Here is a 17,088-nt window from a genome sequence, read left to right as displayed (position 1 = left end):
TAGACTGTTTAGAAGCTATTCGTCTGAGATACTTATAGCATGGCCATGTTCGGGAGGGTGAAAGGATAGGGTAGTGGTGACTGGTGAGGACTTCAGATAAGAGGGACGGGTTGAAAGCTGTTTGTGTATGGCTTGTTGATTCACCAGTCCAGTTCTTTATACAGATTATTTTGAAGAATGCTGAAGAATGGCAGTACTAAATATGAAAATGTTTGAATGGCACCATCAAGAGTTGGCACAATGGATCTGAGGAATAGTTTATTTCCTCATTGTCCCCCTCTAAAGTTTAGGATGATGAGTATTAAGGAGATCGATATTGAGCTCTGAAAATAATGAAAGATATAAGAATGTTTTTCTGATCGAAGGATCATTGCTTGCTTGTTGGCTTGCTTGCTTTTAAGGGATGATTGTCAGAACTAGGAGAAAGCATGTGTTGTGTTAGAACGTTCCATGTTGAATTTGTGTTCAAATAGTTTAGGTTTAACCTGTCACATAATAGAGAAGTCTGAATTGTCGTTGTTTTGGTTGTCTTTTAGAAACCAGTCTGATAGATTAGCCCCTGTTGTTTATGCCCAAGCCACCAATAGCAATAATGGAACTGTTAACACTTTTAGCAAAATATTGTCGCTTTCCCTCCAAATTATCTTCAGTCAGGCGGATAGCTTGATCAACTGGGGATCACACCAAAATCGCTTTTGTTGATTCGTCGCAAGCCCATAGAAGGCAGATTGGAGCCTGCTATTCTGCACGATTTCTCCTTAACGAGTCAGGGCGGGGGCGAAAGCTAAAGCAAAAGAATGCATGCTCATTGCTCGCTCAGACGCTCACTGGCAGATGTGATGCCCTGTGACAGGCCAGGGACGGGGCCTCGTTGGGTGACACGTGCCCCTCTGCCCGTGGCCCTAGCTCCTCTCCCTCCGCCCTACGTCCTGTCTCGCCCATCACTGGGCAAAAACACCACTTTGGTGTCTCCATGACGCAAGCCTGGGACAACAAACCTAAAAGAAGCGTTCTCATTGGCTATCCGGTGATGCATCACAGAAATCAGCCCAGATATGAGCCACAGAGACAAAGGGATGAGGTTCAGGTTGGTGGGGGAGAAATTCAGGGCTGGGGAAACATCTACTGCTATTATGCTCCAACATGTTTCCTTTTTTAACCGTAGGGGAGGGAGGAGGTCAAAGAATGGCACTTAGGAGAGAAGTGAGAACAAAGTGGTCTAATTGTAACAATTCTTGAGTGAGAGGATTTGTAAGATAAGGTTCCAGAAATGGCTTTGTAGATATTTGTAGGTATGTGAATTCAACCCCGATTTCACTCATGTAAAAGTGGCTTAGCTTTGGCTAAAACGGTCCATCGCATGAAGCCAAGGGGTAAAAGAAAAACATGCAAAGATCATTATGAAAAATGCATCCACCTATGTTTGTATCCAATCATTAAAATGCATCCACCTACAGTGGGGCAAAAAAGTATTTAGTCAGCCACCAATTGTGCAAGTTCTCACACTTAAAAAGATGAGAGAGGCCTGTAATTTTTATCATAAGTACACTTCAACTATGACAGACAAAACGAGGAAAGAAAATCCAGAAAATCACATTGTAGGATTTTTTATGAATTTATTTGCAAATTATGGTGGAAAATAAGTATTTGGTCACCTACAAACAAGCAAGATTTCTGGCTCTCACAGACCTGTAACGTCTTCTTTAAGAGGCTCCTCTGTCCTCCACTCGTTACCTGTATTAATGGCACCTGTTTGAACTTGTTATCGGTATAAAAGACACCTGTCCACAACCTCAAACAGTCACACTCCAAACTCCACTATGGCCAAGATCAAAGAGCTGTCAAAGGACACCAGAAACAAAATGGTAGACCTGCACCAGGCTGGGAAGACTGAATCTGCAATAGGTAAGCAGCTTGGTTTGAAGAAATCAACTGTGGGAGCAATTATTAGGAAATGGAAGACATACAAGACCACTGATAATCTCCCTCGATCTGGGGCTCCACGCAAAATCTCACCCCGTGGGGTCAAAATTATCACAAGAACGGTGAGCAAAAATCCCAGAACCACACGGGGGGACCTAATGAATGACCTGCAGAGAGCTGGGACCAAAGTAACAAAGCCTACCATCAGCAAGGGCATTGAAGATGAAACGTGGCTGGGTCTTTCAGCATGACAATGATCCCAAACACACTGCCCGGGCAACGAAGGAGTGGCTTCGTAAGAAGCATTTCAAGGTCCTGGAGTGGCCTAGCCAGTCTCCAGATCTCAACCCCATAGAAAATCTTTGGAGGGAGTTGAAAGTCCGTGTTGCCCAGCAACAGCCCCAAAACATCACTGCTCTAGAGGAGATCTGCATGGAGGAATGGGCCAAAATACCAGCAACAGTGTGTGAAAACCTTGTGAAGACTTACAGAAAACGTTTGACCTCTGTCATTGCCAACAAAGGGTATATAACAAAGTATTGAGATAAACTTTTGTTTTTGACCAAATACTTATTTTCCACCATAATTTGCAAATAAATTCATTAAAAATCCTACAATGTGATTTTCTGGATTTTTTTCCCTCATTTTGTCTGTCATAGTTGAAGTGTACCTATGATGAAAATTACAGGCCTCTCTCATCTTTTTAAGTGGGAGAACTTGCACAATTGGTGGCTGACTAAATACTTTTTTGCCCCACTGTATGTCTGTATCCAATCATTGAAATGCATCCACCTATGTTTGTATCCAACACATTTAACAATTTCTAAATGAAGTCACTATCCCCAGACATTGAAATATGTGTGAATGGTATAGATTTTGTGTTTGCAACGTCAAAAGTTTATTCTCTGTTGTAGTTGTGAAAAAGACTCTGCCCAAACAGAGCAGTGGAGTTTGAATGAGAAGTATGGAGAGAGTTTTGGGGGAATTTGGTTTGTACTGACAACACTGAATAATCCACAAGGGTGTCTCTAAAGCAGTCTCTAATTGTAAGTCACTCTGGTTAAGCGCGTCTGCTAAATGACAAATATGTTAAATGGTCCTGTCTAGCTCATTAAGTATCGGTCTTCCTCTGTTAGCCCAGCCTCTTTGGCACCAATGTGTGTAAGCACCATATACACCACCCCAAAAGATGGGATGGAGGAAAGGTTGTGTGTTTTCTGCAAATGCTTTGTGGTGCCTGAGTGGGTTGGCCAACCCCTGTCCCTTTTCCTACTAAATTATTTGTTGTATTGCTAGTCCTCTGTATCTGTGATCATTGATTCTAGTCCTGAGTTTTTGTTATTTCAAAATTATAACCTGGCTAAAACAAATGGATGAAGTTAACTCATAGCTACTGGGACAGTGAAAAGGCTTGCAAAATGAATACCACGCAAAAGGACACCGTATCTGCTCACAGACATGTACTTAATAATTCCCGTGGGGTCCCGTGTAGCTCAGTTGGTAGAGCATGGCGCTTGCAACGCCAGGATTGTGGGTTCGATTCCCACGGGGGGCCAGTACAAAAAAAGTATGAATGTATGTACTTGTAAGTCGCTCTGGATAAGAGCGTCTGCTAAATGACTTAAATGTAAATGTAAATTCTATAAATGTTTTAAAGGACCTTTTTATTTTCACAAATATGCACCCTCGCCCCATCTGGTCAGTCTCTAGCATCCACAGCACGTTGATGGCACCTTAATTGGGGAAAATAGCTTTGTGGTAATGACTGGAGCGGAATCAGTGAAATCGTATCAAATACATCAAACACATGGTTTCCAGGTGTTTGATGCCATTCCATTTGCTCAATTCCGGCCATTATTATGAGCCGTTCTCCCCTCAGCAGCCTCCACTACTCCGCAGCAGTGTAGTGGAGCTGAAGAGACGGCGAGATGCACGTGTCCGGCTGGTGCATGTAATGAGTTGGGGTAGAAGTGGGGCTAGTCAGTGCCCGGGTTGACAGTTTGCCAGTGTTGTGACTGCAGTCTGCCACTCTGTCTGGAACATACTGAACTGAGCCCTCCTTTGTCCTTATAGGATGTTATTCTTTAGGCACCAAGTGAAAAAGAGGGACAGAAAAGGGAAGTGACTACCTAAACTAGTCCAATAAGACATGCTCGTTTTCGTTTTCCATTGCAAAATGTTTTGCTACGGTGGGCCCTAATGAATACGACCCTGACGGCATCCCCGCCACTGTTACTCCAATACCAAGACACAGATCGAGGATCAGTGCACTCTCCCCAATCTTGACATTAGCTGGTGAAATACAAAAACTGCACTTAGATCATTTCCACCCTCTGCCATGGCAGCCTTTGGCCTGGTGAGCCATTAATGTAATAATCTATCTGTTTTATTACCATCTCTTTATCATTACTTTTTTCATCAGGATTTTGTGAAAGCTGCTTATCTCTCCGGACTCAAACATTGTTTTCTCATTTATTTATGGCCTGTTATGGTTTTTCCACGGTTTTATTAGAACCATGTATGTAAATGTATACAGCTTTTTCTTTTTAGACTTGTTAGCTACTGTCTGGTACCTGTTACTGTTAGCTACAGTCTTTTACCTGTTACTGTTAGCTACTGTCTGGTACCTGTTACTGTTAGCTACTGTCTGGTACCTGTTACTGTTAGCTACTGTCTGGTACCTGTTACTGTTAGCTACTGTCTGGTACCTGTTACTGTTAGCTACTGTCTGGTACCTGCTACTGTTAGCTACTGTCTGGTACCTGTTACTGTTAGCTACTGTCTGGTACCTGCTACTGTCTGGTATCTGTTACTGTTAGCTACTGTCTGGTTACTGTTCGCTACTGTCTGGTTACTGTTAGCTACTGTCTTGTACCTGTTACTGATAGCTACTGTCTACTGTCTGGTTACTGATAGCTACTGTCTGCTACCTGTTACTGTTAGCTACTGTCTGGTTACTGTTAGCTACTGTCTTGTACCTGTTACTGTTAGCTACTGTCTGCTACATGTTACTGTTAGCTACTGTCTGTTACATGTTACAGTTAGCTACTGTCTGCTACTTGTTACTGTTAGCTACTGTCTTGTACCTGTTACTGTTAGCTACTGTCTGGTACCTGTTACTGTTAGCTATTGTCTGCTAACTGTTACTGTTAGCTACTAAGGTTACTGTTAGCTACTGTCTGATTACTGTTAGCTACTGTCTTGTTACTGTTAGCTACTGTCTGGTACCTGTTACTGTTAGCTACTGTCTTGTACCTGTTACTGTTAGCTACTGTCTGGTACCTGTTACTGTTAGCTATTGTCTGCTAACTGTTACTGTTAGCTACTAAGGTTACTGTTAGCTACTGTCTGATTACTGTTAGCTACTGTCTTGTTACTGTTAGCTACTGTCTGGTACCTGTTACTGTTAGCTACAGTCTTGTACCTGTTACTGTTAGCTACTGTCTGGAACCTGTTACTGTTAGCTACTGTCTGCTACCTGTTACTGTTAGCTACTGTCTGGTACCTGTTACTGTTAGCTACTGTCTGCTACCTGTTACTGTTAGCTACTGTCTGGTACCTGTTACTGTTAGCTACTGTCTGGTACCTGTTACTGTTAGCTACTGTCTGCTACCTGTTACTGTTAGCTACTGTCTTGTACCTGTTACTGTTAGCTACTGTCTTGTACCTGTTACTGTTAGCTACTGTCTGGTACCTGTTACTGTTAGCTACTGTCTGGTACCTGTTACTGTTAGCTACTGTCTGCTACCTGTTACTGTTAGCTACTGTCTGGTACCTGTTACTGTTAGCTACTGTCTGCTACCTGTTACTGTTAGCTACTGTCTGCTACCTGTTACTGTTAGCTACTGTCTGCTACCTGTTACTGTTAGCTACTGTCTGGTACCTGTTACTGTTAGCTACTGTCTGCTACCTGTTACTGTTAGCTACTGTCTGGTACCTGTTACTGCTAGCTACTGTCTGCTACCTGTTACTGTTAGCTACTGTCTGGTACCTGTTACTAGAAAAAGAAAGCGTACTGGGAATATTTTTATTTATTTAACTAGGCAAGTCAGTTAAGAACAAATTCTTATTTACAATGACGGCCTACACCGGCCAACCCCGAACGACGCTGGGCCAATTGTGCGTGATTGGGACTCCCAATCACGGCCGGTTGTGATACAGCCTGGAGTGGCACCTCAAGATCTGAGATACAGTGCCTTAGACCACTGCGCCACTTGGGAGCCCAAGATCCTCAAGATAAGAGTTATAAAAGTGATTCTTGGTTAGCTGTAAATCTACCCCAACAATAAACTAAGTCCAGATTGGCGTAAGGACAGAATGGCGTCTGCCAGTTGTCATCTTAGGCACGGATAACCCCATCTAACAAAAATTCCACATGACAAACATCTTATGTCAATGTTGGGCTGGGAAATGTCCTTACAATGTTTCCCTGTTTCTTCGTAAGAACTCATGCACTGAGGTATTTAAGTATGAGCATACTAAAAGTGACCATCTGGGTTACCCAGATATCTGTGTATAGTTTAGCTAACCTTAGAAAAATCCTTCACCACAGACATGTCATGAAGTGAGAGAAAACACAAGGGGCAGGGAGACATTGCCAGGAGATGTTGCTAAACCTGATCAGGAAGCGTTCTGACATGACAAACCACAACCACCTGACACCCTATAATCTGATACAACAGCTTTTAATTCTGTCCGAAGAACAAGACTTCAGTTAGAACATAAAAACACTGTGGGACATCTCAGACTGCTCATATATAAACAAGTGATACAGTATATAAAAAGTTTGGAATCTTAGAGTAGAGTCAATCATTCATCATTTGATGCTGTTCTCAGATACACGTGTCTACAAACTTCCCCAAGTAGGTGACACGTAACACTTTACTGGGGCAGGATACCTTATGAATGATGTTGAATAAATGCAATATGAAGGTTGTTATGAATGATATTGAAACACTCAAAGGTGCTATGACTGGTGTCGTAAACGTGTTGTGAGTATCATCTGTCAGGTACACACTGTCTATTCTCTTAAACCTGGGCTCACACCTTGATTCATACTAAAACCTCTTCATAATAATAAAAACCATACCAGGAAATGTAGGTCAATTCCATGTTTTTTTTTTACAAGCCCTGTCATTTCACAGCTGGAAGCGACAGGAGCTAAAGCAACAGTTGATTGGCTCGCAGACCAGATTTTTTGGGAATACTGTTTGTCAGAACTTGTGGCTATAGACGCCGGGGCCAGGGATAGACAGTGGTTAGAGAATTTTACTCTCCGCAAGTTCCCAGTGGAGGGATGTTAAGTATAGCATCAACACGGTTTTATCATTGTGGCTTGCAGTCATTTTAAGATGCCGTTTATTTTAGACATGCTTGTTAAGTCAAATTATATTCCTGTTTCTAAGTAGGGTCATTAGCATTGCACTGTAGATAGGAATGTTGGAGGTTTTGTGTGAATCTCAATGGGTTCGTGTAAGAAGCCTCTTCACTTTTTATTTGGTTATATAGGGGGAGACTAGGTCGCCAGGAGCATTTTAATAAATGTTCTCCCTATCCCCCTCTCTCTCCCCCCCTCTCTCTCTCTCTATCTTTTTCTAACAAACACACATTTGATATACAGTACCAGTCAAAGGTTTGGACACACCTACTCATTCAAGGGTTTTTATTTAGTTTGACTATTTTCTACATTGTAGAATAATAGTCAAGACATCAAAAATATGAAATAACACATACAGTGGGGCAAAACAGTATTTAGTCAGCCACCAATTGTGCAAGTTCTCCCACTTAAAAAGATGAGAGGCCTGTAATTTTCATCATAGGTACACTTCAACTATGACAGACAAAATAAGGGGAAAAAATCCAGAAAATCACATTGTAGGATTTTTTATGAATTTATTTGCAAATTATGGTGGAAAATAAGTATTTGGTCAATAACAAAAGTTTATCTCAATACTTTGTTATATACCCTTTGTTGGCAATGACAGAGGTCAAACGTTTTCTGTAAGTCTTCACAAGGTTTTCACACACTGTTGCTGGTATTTTGGCCCATTCCTCCATGCAGATCTCCTCTAGAGCAGTGATGTTTTGGGGCTGTTCCTGGGCAACACGGACTTTCAACTCCCTCCAACGTTTTTCTATGGGGTTGAGATCTGGAGACTGGCTAGGCCACTCCAGGACCTTGAAATGCTTCTTACGAAGCCACTCCTTCGTTGCCCGGGCGGTGTGTTTGGGATCATTGTCATGCTGAAAGACCCAGCCACGTTTCATCTTCAATGTCCTTGCTGATGGAAGGAGGTTTTCACTCAAAATCTCACGATACATGGCCCCATTCATTCTTTCCTTTACACAGATCAGTCGTCCTGGTCCCTTTGCAGAAAAACAGCCCCAAAGCATGATGTTTCCACCCCCATGCTTCACAGTAGGTATGGTGTTCTTTGGATGCAACTCAGCATTCTTTGTCCTCCAAACACGACGAGTTGAGTTTTTACCAAAAAGTTCTATTTTGGTTTCATCTGACCATGTGACATTCTCCCAATCTTCTTCTGGATCATCCAATGCTCTCTAGCAAACTTCAGACAGGCCTGGACATGTACTGGCTTAAGCAGGGGGACACGTCTGGCACTGCAGGATTTGAGTCCCTGGCGGCGTAGTGTGTTACTGATGGTAGGCTTTGTTACTTTGGTCCCAGCTCTCTGCAGGTCATTCACTAGGTCCCCCCGTGTGGTTCTGTGATTTTTGCTCACCGTTCTTGTGATCATTTTGACCCCACGGGGTGAGATCTTGCGTGGAGCCCCAGATCGAGGGAGATTATCAGTGGTCTTGTATGTCTTCCATTTCCTAATAATTGCTCCCACAGTTGATTTCTTCAAACCAAGCTGCTTACCTATTGCAGATTCAGTCTTCCCAGCCTGGTGCAGGTCTACAATTTTGTTTCTGGTGTCCTTTGACAGCTCTTTGGTCTTGGCCATAGTGGAGTTTGGAGTGTGACTGTTTGAGGTTGTGGACAGGTGTCTTTTATACTGATAACAAGTTCAAACAGGTGCCATTAATACAGGTAATGAGTGGAGGACAGAGGAGCCTCTTAAAGAAGAAGTTACAGGTCTGTGAGAGCCAGAAATCTTGCTTGTTTGTAGGTGACCAAATACTTATTTTCCACCATAATTTGCAAATAAATTCATAAAAAATCCTACAATGTGATTTTCTGGATTTTTTTCCACCATTTTGTCTGTCATAGTTGAAGTGTACCTATGATGAAAATTACAGGCCTCTCTCATCTTTTTAAGTGGGAGAACTTGCACAATTGGTGGCTGACTAAATACTTTTTTGCCCCACTGTATAGAATCATGTAGTAACCAAAAAAGTGTTAAACAAATCGAAATATATTTTTGATTCTTCAAAGTAGCCACCCTTTGCCTTGATGACAGCTTTGCAAACTCTTGGCATTTTCTCAACCAGCTTACCTGGAATGTTTTTCCAACAGTCTTGAAGGAGTTCCCACATATGCCGAGGCCATGTTGGCTGCTTTTCCTTCACTCTGCGGTCCAACTGATCCCAAGCCATCTCTAGTGGTAGCCATGCTGGTTAAGTGTGCCTTGAATTCTAAATAAATCACAGACAGTGTCACCAGCAAAGCACCCCCACACCATCACACCTCCTCCTCCATTCTTCACGGTGGGAGCCACACGTGCGGAGATCATCCGTTCACCTTCTCTGTGTCTCACAAAGACGCTGCGGTTGGAACCAAAAATCTCCAATTTGGACTCATCAGACCAAAGGACAGATTTCCACTAGTCTAATGTCCAATGCTCGTGTTTCTTGGCCCAATCAAGTCTCTTCTTCTTACTGGTGTCCTTTAGTAGTGGTTTCTTTGCAGCAATTCGACCATGAAGGCCTGAGTCACGCAGTCTCCTCTGAACAGTTTATGTTGAGATGTGTCTGTTACTTGAACACTGTGAATCATTTATTTGGGCTGCAATAACTCTGGGTCTTCCTTTCCTGTGGCGGTTCTCATGAGAGCCAGTTTCATCATAACGCTTGATGGTTTTTGCGACTGCATTTGAGGAAACTTTCAAAGTTCTTGACATTTTACGGATTGAATGACCTTCATATCTTAAAGTACTGATGGACTGTCGTTTCCTTTTGCTTATTTGAGCTGTTCTTGCCATAATATAGACTTGATCTTTTACCAAATGGGGCTATCTTCTGTATACCACCCCTACCTTGTCAAAACACAACCTGTTGGCTCCAATGCATTAAGAAGGAAAGAAATTCCACAAATTAACTTTTAACAAGACACACCTGTTTATTGAAATGCATTCTAGGTAACTACCTCATGAAGCTGGTTGAGAGAATGCCAAGAGTGTGCAAAGCTGTCATCAAGGCAAAGGGTGGCTTCTTTGAGGAGATTTGTTTAACACTTTTTTTTGGTTACTACATGACTCCATATGTGTTATTTCATAGTTTTGATGTTTTCACTGTTATTCTACAGTATAGAAAATAGTAAAAAATAAAATAAAAACTTGAATGAGTAGGTGTGTCCAAACTTTTGACAGGTACTGTACATGAAAACATACTGTAAGAACATAGCTACATTCACCAGTTTCTCTGCCTGTTTAGTTCTCTAGTCTACAGCAGCAACAGTTTGCTTTGTCCAGCCCAGTTCAAAGAGTTCACTGAAAAGTCTCTGCAAAGTGGAAGGAGGGCGTGGCTTGCCAGGGAGATAAGCGAAGCCAGTTTTTTAAAATAATTTTTGTATTTAACCTTTATTTAACTAGGCAAGTCAGTTAAGAACAAATTCTTATTTACAATGATGGCATACACCGGCCAAACCCGGACGACGCAGGGCCAATTGTGCGCCACCCTATGGGACTACCAATCACGGTCGGTTGTTATACAGCCTGGATCTTTCCCCCTTGACTAAAACATGTCATTTTCAATAGCTGACATATACAGTACATACATAGCCCACATACCCTTTAGGAAGGCAGCCTAGCTTCTACAGTAGGGTAAAAATGATCTGCATCCAGTTGATTTGGTTATGAGATGACAGTAGCACTCACTCACACCTGCTACATGTGACCTATATTTGTTTTAATACGATCAAATGGAACCACACCCTATACTTCTTGTCAGCCTAGTTACAGAAAGGTTTACTTTATACTTGCAGGACATATACTTAGAATATACATTTGATCTGGATCGTGAGCAAAGGCATGCAATAGATTAAGCTCAGAGAGGTGTCGGTATAGAGTAGAACTTCATCTGTATATACTGTACATGTGGTAGAGTCTAACATACTGATAAACTGCAGATTCAGGGACTCAGTAGTCTCTACTAATGATACTAGAACCTTTTCACCCCCTGGGAGGCTGGGCCTATTTGGGCTGTGGCACCAATGCCTTTTATTACTGTATGGCTAAAGTGGTTGTGGTTAGCACAACTTGCCATAACCCCTCATTATGCCATTACAGTCTTTCATTGGGGTGGCAATACTCACATCGCTTCATAAACGGAGGATTTTTCTCACTTAACAACATCCATCGCTACAACAACATTCCCCTCTGTTTAAAAATGAAGGACAGCAGTAAGCAGTGATCATTGTATGACCATTGTGCAGTATATAGCACTCCCCAGGCCAGTCAGTCTTTTCCCCATAATGAGTGACATAGACTGACATTGCTGAGTACTCTGGTTTCCTCACTGCTGACAAAGGGGAAAACAAAGGCACATAGTCCGCCGGGATTGGGTGGGTTTCGTATTGTGGAGTGTAATTACTACAGCATACTGTGATTCTAGGGTGTAGATCTTTAACTGTGTGTGTGTGTGTGTGTGTTTGCGTGCAAGTATATTGTTTCCCGCAATTTCCTATATGTCATCCACTTCCATAGCACCTGGTCATTCTACAAAGACCTGGATATGCACCACACAAACCCTCTCCTCCAACAACTGCAGATGCAGGTACAATGATGAGGAGGAAGAGTTGAAAGGCACATATTAGCCCTTTCTCCACCCTGGCACTTCTCCCTTGAGTGATTTATTCCACACCAGCGCTGGTTTATTTAAGAAAGCACATTTGAAGGGGACAGGCGCAGATGGCCATCTGAGAGACATCGGATCAGACCCGTGTGCCGAGGGAGAGGCAGAGATGCAGTTGGTGTTCACCCGGGGAGAGTAGCCAAATGTGACAGCCAGCAGTAGCAGCAGCAGGGATCTCTAAACGTGGGCCCAAAGGATTTACAGCCATTCACTGGCTGCCGATAACTATGTTGTGGGCCGAGTTGCCTCCTTATTGGTCCAGAGAGCTGTCAATCGTGAATATGTTTAAAAGCAGACCTGTCAGGATTGGCTGGCTGGGAATAGAAGGGAATTGGTGTTTGCATGTGCTCCATTGAGCCAACAACAGTTGAAGACATACATTGTGGCTGGAGAGGAGGTCTATGATTGGTTGAGTTGATTCACATGGTTGTGTTGCTTAATCTGATCTATGGCTCTGTCTCGTATGTAAATGACAATGTTGAATGGACTGCACCAGTTTGTCTCTTTATCATGGCTCTGATCTCTCTCTCTCTCTCTCTCTCTCTCTCTCTCTCTCTCTCTCTCTCTCTCTCTCTCTCTCTCTCTCTCTCTCTCTCTCTCGTTCAGTTCAGTTCAGTTCAGTTCAGTTCAGTTCAATTCAATTCAATTCAAGGGGCTTTATTGGCATGGGAAACATATGTTAACATTGCCAAAGCAAGTGTCTCTCTGTCTCTCTCTCTCTCTAACAAACTATTTCTATTGTTATGGATATGTCACCTACGAAGAAAAAGGTTGGACAACCAAATTCTTTGTGCAATCCCTTCAAAGGATCAAAGTGAATAACGTCATGACATTACAAGCGTAAAGCAGTGCCCTCAGGCATACCAACATAGTAAAAGGGCTTGGATGGTTTCTAAGAACGCTCGCTTTAAGTATGTCACCCAAATGCCAAAGGTCACAAGCCTTACATAACGCGAAATAGGTTGAATTTAACTATATAGTATAGTTGTTTCTGTATATAGCCCTTTTGTGCTCTTCAATCTCAAGAGGGCTGGTCAGATAATCATTTTCTAGAATTGGATATCAAGATATTCAATCCAATTCATGTTTTGTGCATGCAGTCATATAATATAACATACGTCACTGCCCGCATGTACGACCCTTATTCTACATCCATGTGAAGGGTAATATTACCCTCAGACACGTATGTATGTAGAGGAAGGGTTCTACATGTACAGGGGAGCCGGGCTCATTTGCGGTATGCGTGTTGTGTGGAGAGCGCCTTTATTCAGCTGGCATTGGGCACCTTGAAACATACATTACTGTAAACAGTTTGGCCAAGGCTGCGGTCATCACTCACTGTACACATATGTGTTTGTGCGTGTATCTGCCCGTCTGTACCGTACAATGCAGTACGTATGTGTTCTTTTAGATAACGGCCATGCTGAGACACAGACAGAGGGTCCAGTGTACGTGTAACTACGCAGGAAAACTTGCTGTGTAACCCACTCCTCCTCAACCAGTTTGAACGAGTTTTCCCCTAAAGTGAAAAACAGAGCAGAGGAGTGGGGGGGGGGGGGGGCTAGAGCACGAAGAGATGCCAACACAGAGTCTCTCAGTTCACTGTGGGCTATTTTGCAACTGCGACCCCCGAATCTCCCCCCGTTGTTTCCCTCAACAAGCTGGCAAATTAGTGCAAAGGTCATTCCAACTTGCCCAGGAACACAGGAACACATGTGTGCACCCCAGTAAACTCCACCAAAATAAACACCCCCCACAAAGGCTGAGCTGCTTTCCCCAGCCAAACCTGATGCCAATGTTCTCTTGTGACCTGCCAGAAACATTATGGTGATATGTATGTATGCCAGTTCTGACAGAGGAGCAATCCCTGAAGGACTAAGGCCAACGAGAGAACTTCTATTGCATTGCATCTAGAAAGAGAGTAAAGGTAAAAAATACATTGATATAGTGCTTTTTACAAGCTCTCCCATGTGTTCGTAGTTTTATGTAAGAGGGGTGAAAGTTACTCAGGAGCTTCAGTTTAAGTGACAATTTTACCAGGAGTATGAGAAATGCTCCAGCTTGCAGCCTGGACTCGAGGAGGTTAAGGTCCAAGTCGCTGCATGCCTCATGCCTATGGAGACTGGCTAGGATTTCATTATGCAGACTTTTCCCTTGCATGTCAAGAAATTCACATATACAGTTGAAGTCAGACGTTTACATACACCTTAGCCAAATACATTTAAACTCAGTTTTTCACAATTCCTGACATTTAATCCCAGTAAACATTCCCTGTTTTAGGTCAGTTAGGATCACCACTTTATTTTAAGAATGTGAAATGTCAGAATAATACTAGAGAGAATGATTTATTTCAGCTTTTATTTCTTTCATCACATTCCCAGTGGGTCAGAAGTTTACTTACACTCAATTAGTATTTGGTAGCATTGCCTTTAAATTGTTTAACATGGGTCAAACGTTTCGGGAAGCCTTCCCCAAGCTTCCCACAATAAGTTGGGTGGATTTTGGCCCATTCCTCCTGACAGAGCTGGTGTAACTGAGTCAGGTTTGTAGGCCTCCTTGCTCGCACACGCTTTTTCAGTTGTATGGGATTGAGGTCAGGGCTTTGTGATGGCCACTCCAATACCTTGACTTTGTTGTTTGTTGTCCTTCAGCCATTTTGCCACAACTTTTGAAGTATGCTTGGGGCCACTGTCCATTTGGAAGACCCATTTGCGACCAAGCTTTAACGTCCTGTACCTTCAGGCTTTTGAAATTGCTCCCAAGGATGAACCAGACTTGTGGAGGTCTACAATTTTTTTTCTGAGGTCTTGGCTGATTTCTTTTGATTTTCCCATGATGGCAAGCAAAGAGACACTGAGTTTGAAGGTAGGCCTTGAAATACATCCACAGGTACACCAATTGACTCAAATGATGTCAATTAGCTTCTAAAGCCATGACATCATTTTCTGGAATTTTCCAAGCTGTTTAAAGGCACAGTCAAATTAGTGTATGCAAACTTCTGACCCACTGGAATTGTGATGCAGTGTATTGTAAGTGAAATAATCTGTCTGTAAACAATTGTTGGAAGAATGACTTGTGTCATGCACAAAGTAGATGCCCTAACCGACTTGCCAAAACTATAGTTTGTTAACAAGAAATGTGTGGAGTGGTTGAAAACAAGTTTTAATGACTCCAACCTAAGTGTATGTAAACTTCCGACTTCAACTGTAGGCTACATACATTTCACGTCAAGGTCGACGAGATTGGGGACGGTTAATAATGTAACTCACAGGGGCCCTAAAGGGGGAGGGGCAGGAAGGCTGGCCAGTGTTTGAGTATACCTACACAGATCAGTAGCCGGGGCCTTGAGGAATGTATCCTGTGTTTGTAGTGACTCTGTGAGTGGTCATTATTGTGATGGAAAGGGCACTAATGTCAGCCATTTAGGCTCTCACCCAAAATGCTCCATTGTTTACTCCCTCAATCTCTTTACCTTTCATCCAGGCTTATTTTTGCCTCCTGATTTATGGATTGTGGGAGTGTTTTTGGAGGATGATTTGGTAGTCCTATGGGCCCTGGTCAAAAGTAATGCACTATAAAATGATTAGGGTGCAATGTGGGACTCACCCTGTCATAAAGGACCCCCTGGGAAGATAGCAGTCCAGTCCAATCCAGCCACTAGGCCTTGACTATAGGAACCATACTGTGTTCGGTATGAAGAAGAGGGTCAGCCAGTTGGAATCCTCCCAGGGTTGATCTCCTTACATAAGGTGCTATTTCGATGGGGAACATTTTGTGCACGTACTGATGGTGCACGTACCGCATGTACATCCCAGTGACAGCCAGGGGACCAATAACAGGGTCTGTGGGACAGTGTCAAAGCGACATCACAGAATGCACACATATGGGATGGAGTGGAGACAGGGAGAGAGAAGCTGAATACCAAATCATCCTCCAGCTCCCTAGGCACTCCTAGATCTAAAGGTGAAGGTGTAGCTTATGGGGATGTGAAACGTGGTCCTCAGCCTGAAGTGTGCCCACCGGTGCCAGCGAATAGCTAGCTTCTCGTGTGGCTCCGACTGGTAAGACACCTCACACGTGCGACACACAATTCAAATAGTCCGAGTAGCCACTTGATTACCTGTTCAGGAGTCTTATGGCTTGGGGGTAAAAGCTGTTGAGAAGCCTTTTGGTCCCAGGCTTGGCCCTCCGGTACCGCTTGCCATGCGGTAGTAGAGAGAACAGTCTATGACTGGGGTGGCTGTGGTCTTTGCCAATTTTTAGGGCCTTCCTCTGACACCGCCTGGTGTAGTGGTCCTGGATGGCAGGCAACGATGTACTGGGCCGTACGCACTACCCTCTGTATTACCTTGTGGTCGGAGGCCGAGCAGTTTCCGTACCAGGCAGTGATGCAGCCAGTCAGGATGCTCTCGATGTTGCAGCTGTAGAACCTTTTGAGGATCTGAGGACCCATGCCAAATCTTTTTAGTTTCCTGAGGGGGAATAGGCTTTGTCGTGCCCTCTCTACGACTGTCTTGGTGTGTTTGGACCATTCTAGTTTGTTAGTTATGTGGACACCAAGGAACTTGAAGCTCTCAACCTGCTTCACTACAGCCCAGTCGATGAGAATGGGGGAGTGCTCGGTCCTCCTTTTCCTGTAGTCCACAATCATCTCCTTAGTCTTGGTTACGTTGAGGGATAGGTTGTTACTCTAGCACCACCCAGCCAGGTCTTTGACCTCCTCCCAATAGGCTGTCTCGTCGCTGTCGGTGATCATCTGCAAACTTAATGATGGTGTTGGAGTCGTGCCTGGCTACGCTGTCGTGGGTGAACATGGAGTACACGAGGGGATTGAGCACGCACCCCCGAGGGGCTCCAGGGTTGAGGATCAGCATGGCAGATGTGTTGTTACCTACCCTCACCATCTGGGGGCGGCCCGTCAGGAAGTCCAGGATCCAGTTGCAGAGGGAGGTGTTTAGTCCCAGGATCCTTAGCTTAGTGATGAGCTTTGAGGGTACTATAGTGTTGAACGCTGAGCTGTAGTCAATTAATAGCATTCTCACGTAGGTGTTCCCTTTGTCCAGGTGGGAAAGGGCACTATGGAGTGCAATAGAGATTGCGTCATCTGTGGATGTGTTTGGGCGTTATGCA

Source organism: Salvelinus fontinalis, chromosome 6, assembly GCF_029448725.1.
Source record: "Salvelinus fontinalis isolate EN_2023a chromosome 6, ASM2944872v1, whole genome shotgun sequence".
Taxonomy (NCBI): domain Eukaryota; kingdom Metazoa; phylum Chordata; class Actinopteri; order Salmoniformes; family Salmonidae; genus Salvelinus; species Salvelinus fontinalis.
The sequence above is the reverse complement of the archived record's forward strand: the minus strand, read 5'-3'. Positions refer to the sequence as shown.